Source organism: Drosophila sulfurigaster, chromosome X (genome assembly GCF_023558435.1).
Source record: "Drosophila sulfurigaster albostrigata strain 15112-1811.04 chromosome X, ASM2355843v2, whole genome shotgun sequence".
Lineage (NCBI taxonomy): Eukaryota > Metazoa > Arthropoda > Insecta > Diptera > Drosophilidae > Drosophila > Drosophila sulfurigaster.
In genome coordinates this window covers 9261442-9266233 of record NC_084885.1, presented here as the reverse complement: position 1 = coordinate 9266233, position 4792 = coordinate 9261442, and the positions used below count along the sequence as shown (strand labels likewise).

At 36.2% G+C, this 4792-nt stretch overlaps 1 non-coding gene across 1 annotated transcript; it reads right to left on the bottom strand.

The window, feature by feature from the left end:
- Positions 1 to 3776: 3776 nt before the first annotated feature.
- Positions 3777 to 3848, bottom strand: Trnaq-uug (transfer RNA glutamine (anticodon UUG)). Its single transcript has one exon. It is a non-coding gene; the product is annotated as a tRNA-Gln (tRNA).
- Positions 3849 to 4792: the final 944 nt, after the last annotated feature.

Below are 4792 nucleotides of genomic sequence, written 5' to 3'. Positions count from 1 at the left end.
TCAACTGCTGAACGTGTCATTGGCTTTAATTGAAAACGCTTTGGAAAATTAGAACAGCTAAAAACAGCTGTAAAAAAGGAAGAAGCTAAAATAAAGTGTCTTTATTTGTAAGCTAAGAACTGCTCGAAAGTCATAGTTATCTACTATATCAAATAATTTATGAGAAATGGGATAAATCTTTAAAGTAAATTGTTGTTAAAAAAGTAATGATAAAACTGAACATTAAAAAAAAGTCTGTAAAAAAGAAATGGGTTCGAATTTTACTAGATCTTAGCTAAAAAGTGTGACCAGGTAACACGATCTAGTACTCACCAATAATGCACGCAGTAATACGGTCACATTGTTGGTATGCCAATTGTGGACACATTTGCAACAATAGCAATAAAAGAGAATAAACTAAAAAAAAACGTGCATTTATTTTTAAGCTTCATGCAAGAAACTGATTGATTTTCAGTTATAAAATATATAAATTAATTTCTTTGTGGAATAGATTTTTAATTATTGATTCGAATTTTACAAGAAATGAGTTGTCAGCTGCAAAGTGTGACCAGGTCACATGATCTATTATTCATTAATAATGCATGCAGGGATACGGTCACATTGTTATGCCAATCAGAGCAGCTTGTAAGCAAAGCTGTTAATAATTTTAATGACCATCAGGCAATTATATGCGAAATCAAGTGCGGAATACTATATAGTGAGGTGAATTACCAAGTCAACGAGCAGATGGCACACTTAAAAAGGCTGAGCATATAGTACTGTGAGATTTGCAATAGCGATCGACAATTGAAGTTTCTGTTAGCTAGCTGACTGCAAACTAGCTCATTATCTAAAGGCCTACACGAACGATAACGATTGTAACGATTTCTTGGGGCACACACATATCGAAACTGTCTGGCAAAATATGATCAGAATGCCATATTGAATGTGGTCGAAGCAAATTTGTTCGTTGCTGTCGCCTGTCATCGGCTGACAATTCACGAAGAATTTGTAAAGAACACACTTCTCCATGTCCCCTTGTCTATTTGTTCTTGTTCTTTTTTTTTGTTTCTGTTGTCTGTGAAGATTTGTTGTAGATTTTGTTTTAAGCATTTTGTTGTATATTGTTTTAGCTGCGGCAATTAACACAAAAGCATTAATTAAGTTAGGAACTAATGTCTTTTAGACAGCAGCTGCTCTGACAGACAGCCAGACGACATGAATGAAGATGATTTGTTTAAGACAGAGACAGAGAGAGATGTGGTCTCTGTCCCTCTCCTCTTGCCACCTCTTCGATTGTCCCGAAGAATTACTCCCGAGGCAGGCAGATAGAGCGGGTCTCGCGGTCCATGATCCATCGTCCATTCGGACAAGGCTGCTTAACAAATTAAAACATTTCAATGTTGAAATTCGTTATAAATGAATGAACATTGTAACGGCCAAAGTGACGCGGGGATCGTGTAAAAATAAAACGCAGCCCAGGGACTTTATTTAAGAGGGGGGCCGACGGGGAGGAGGAGGGAGACTTGGCTTAACCAAAAAAAAAGGTTGTAGGCAATTTTCGCCTGGGTTTCGACAGCAACAGCAGCTGTTAACTTGGCTCGCTTTTGCTTTGTTAGTTTTTCCAGTTTTTCGTTGTTGTTTCTTTTTCTACAAGCTTGTTGTGTGTGTTTTCGTTGTTATCTGAACAGTTGGAAAACAGAAAAAAAAAATACATAAATATATACGCGTAAGTAATAATGATGGCCATGTCCATGTCCATTGAGGCCTCAACCTCAAGCGCGATTAACCAGCTCGTAGGCATTTTGCTAATTGAGCTAACGACAAGTTCCTCTCCATCGTTCATCGTTCATCGTCCATTCATCCATCGTCCATCGTCCATCGTCCATGCTGCGTTTTGGCCAGTTTGAGAAATGGTGTTAACATTTCCGGCGTTTCGACCATTTGCAGAACCGGCCGAAAAACTTTTACTTTTCCTAAGGCAAGCTCAAGCTGAAGCTCAAGCTCAAGTTTGCTAGCAACACTGTTTTTGTTAACTGTTGCCAAGCGCCAATATTATCATCGTTTGGCATTCAACCCATTAAAGGGCCTGCCCAGCAACAACAACCAACAACAACCAACAACTTAAGCTGCGCAATAGGCCTAAAATAATTAAAAGCGCGTTTTTTTTTTTTGCCAAAAATAATACCTAACTTAGCTTTATGTATGCGAAGTGTTGTGTGCTCATGTTTGCTGCCCTCAAAATTGTACGCACATATATGGTAATCTAATTTTGTTGTTTGTTTTTCGTTTAGCGAACAGCTAAAACATAACGAAACGAAGGATTAAACAGATTACTGTTTCGACAACTAAACTACCAACAAAAAAAAAACGAAAAAAAAAGAGAAAATGTAATTTGTGTTTTCGTGCCCAGCTAACTGTAATGGTGAAACTCTTTACATGATATACTACTCGAATATGATTAGGCAGAGAACACATTGATAGACCCTTGACAAGCACAGGAAGTCTTCAGGCATATCAAGATGAAGTTTTGCTACTTTTAAGAAATCCAAAAAACATATAGATGATTATCAAGGCTAGTCGGAAATTGTATTCAACTAATGTCAAACATTATAAATTATTTCTGCAAATTTCATAAACATAGCTACAACAGTTCCTCAGTTCACATAGTTAGGATAGCTCGTAGTAGAACTAGAGTTATTGAATGATCTCAAATAGTATTTAACTAATTGCCAATATATTAATATATTGTTTTAGCAAATTTCATAAACATAACTGGAGTAGTTCCTTAGATCACATAGTTAGGATTACTCGAACTACAAATAAAATGATGTACATGTCTGAAACTGCATTTAACTAATTGGTAATATAATAACAACTTGTTCTACCAAATTTAATATATATAACTATAGTAATTTCTCAGTTCACATAGTTAGGAAAGCTCAAACTAGATCTTAAGTTATTGAAAAGTCTGAAAGTGTATATATCTAATTGCTAACATTATTCACTATTGAAGCAAATTTCATGATCATAGCTACTGTAGTTTCTCAGTTCACATAGTCAGCAAATGTAGAGCTGGAACTATTTTTAATACGCGCTCAATTAAAATATTCTTAATAATACTCGAAGCATTTGCTATCAGTAATTATGTTGCGATTGGATGCAAATAAATGAATGATATTTCAACTTGATTAACTAGATAATGCGACAATTGAATGAGGCGTTGATTTTGTGAACGAATATTAGCTATTATCTTGCACTTCCCACCCATCATCATCAATTCATTATTAGGCATGATTGAGGGCACGCAAGTCTCATTCTGTCAATCAGACAAAATGATAAGCGACACTTGACATTAGGCAAACGACGGAGGTAAATGCCTAATCAATTTGCTGGTAATGCCAACTAAATGGGGAAGTTATTTTTTTCGTATTACGTTTGCCACGAAAATCCCCGAAAATTTCAAAGAATGTTATTAAGCGTTAATTTAGATTATTATTACATCGATAGTTGGTTAATAGAATTGAGTTTGAAAAGTAGATTACGAAGTTTTCTACAATTTTGAGCAATACAATATTATTGATAATGTAATTAATTCAAACTTTTCATTTAATTTTATTTATATAACTTTAATATTTTATTTGATGTATTTATTAGTTAACCCTATACTTACTGTAATGCAAAATAGATTAATGTAATTTACTTAAAACGAAGTCATCTAAAATTTCTGATTCGATTTGTACAGTGAGTTAAATTATTGTAATTTAAAAAGGAAAAAAGTAAAGCTTTTACTGTTGAGGTTCTACCGAGATTTGAACTCGGATCGCTGGATTCAAAGTCCAGAGTGCTAACCATTACACCATAGAACCAGTTGAATGTCGGGCGCCCAAATCCCATTGAAAAGATGGGAGTGTGAGCGAGTACGACAGCAGAGCGAGAGACGAGGCAAAGTACGATTGTGTGTGTGTGTGTGTGTGTGTGTGTGTGTGTGTGGCAGCTGTGTGCTCAGGCTCAGCTAAAAATAGCATTTCGCCAGGGGTTGCGTCTCGCTCTCACTCTTGCGCACTCTCACTCTTTCTCTGTCTCTCTGCTTAGTCCGCTTACAGGGCTGGGCGAGAGAGATGCGCGGCGCTTTGATTGAGACAAAGGTGAAGCTACCGCAAAGGGAGATGTAAAAAGGTTGTTGTTGTTGCTGCTGTTGCTGCTGAACATTTTTTGGGTCTCCTTTTTCATTTTTCTCTCGACTTCGCCAAAAGGTAAAGGAAACCGGGAAAGGGGCTTTGGATGTGCGATATGGGAAACATTCAAAGGGACGTTGGGCATAGCGGCAAATAATTCGAATTGACATGACCGAAAAAAACGAAATTAACAAAATCTGCAATAGCATTCAATTGGAAACTGTGCTGTGGAAACCTAAACGGATAAAGGTCTTGTCTTTTCTAATACAATACGAATATTCATGCGTCATTAGGATCGAAGAGCAGCAAAAAAGATTTTGGAATACTCTATCACATAAATATGTATGTAAAGCCAATATTAGGAAAGTTTTGAAGCTTGGAACTTTTCAAGAACTATTCGCTTAGAACGGAAGTGTTTTTTAATCTCAATTTGAACTCTACAAGGTCGCTCAATAAACCCCAAAACAGAATTGGAGAGTTCTGCTGGCGTTCATTGAATATTGATCTGATAAGTGAGCTAATCGAAAGTGGCATGTTCTACGAAGATTTATGCATTTGGCAATGCACATAAATTGACAATAGTTATAGTCTAGTTAATGTTTAATGCTTCGAACATCATCACTCATCATCATTCC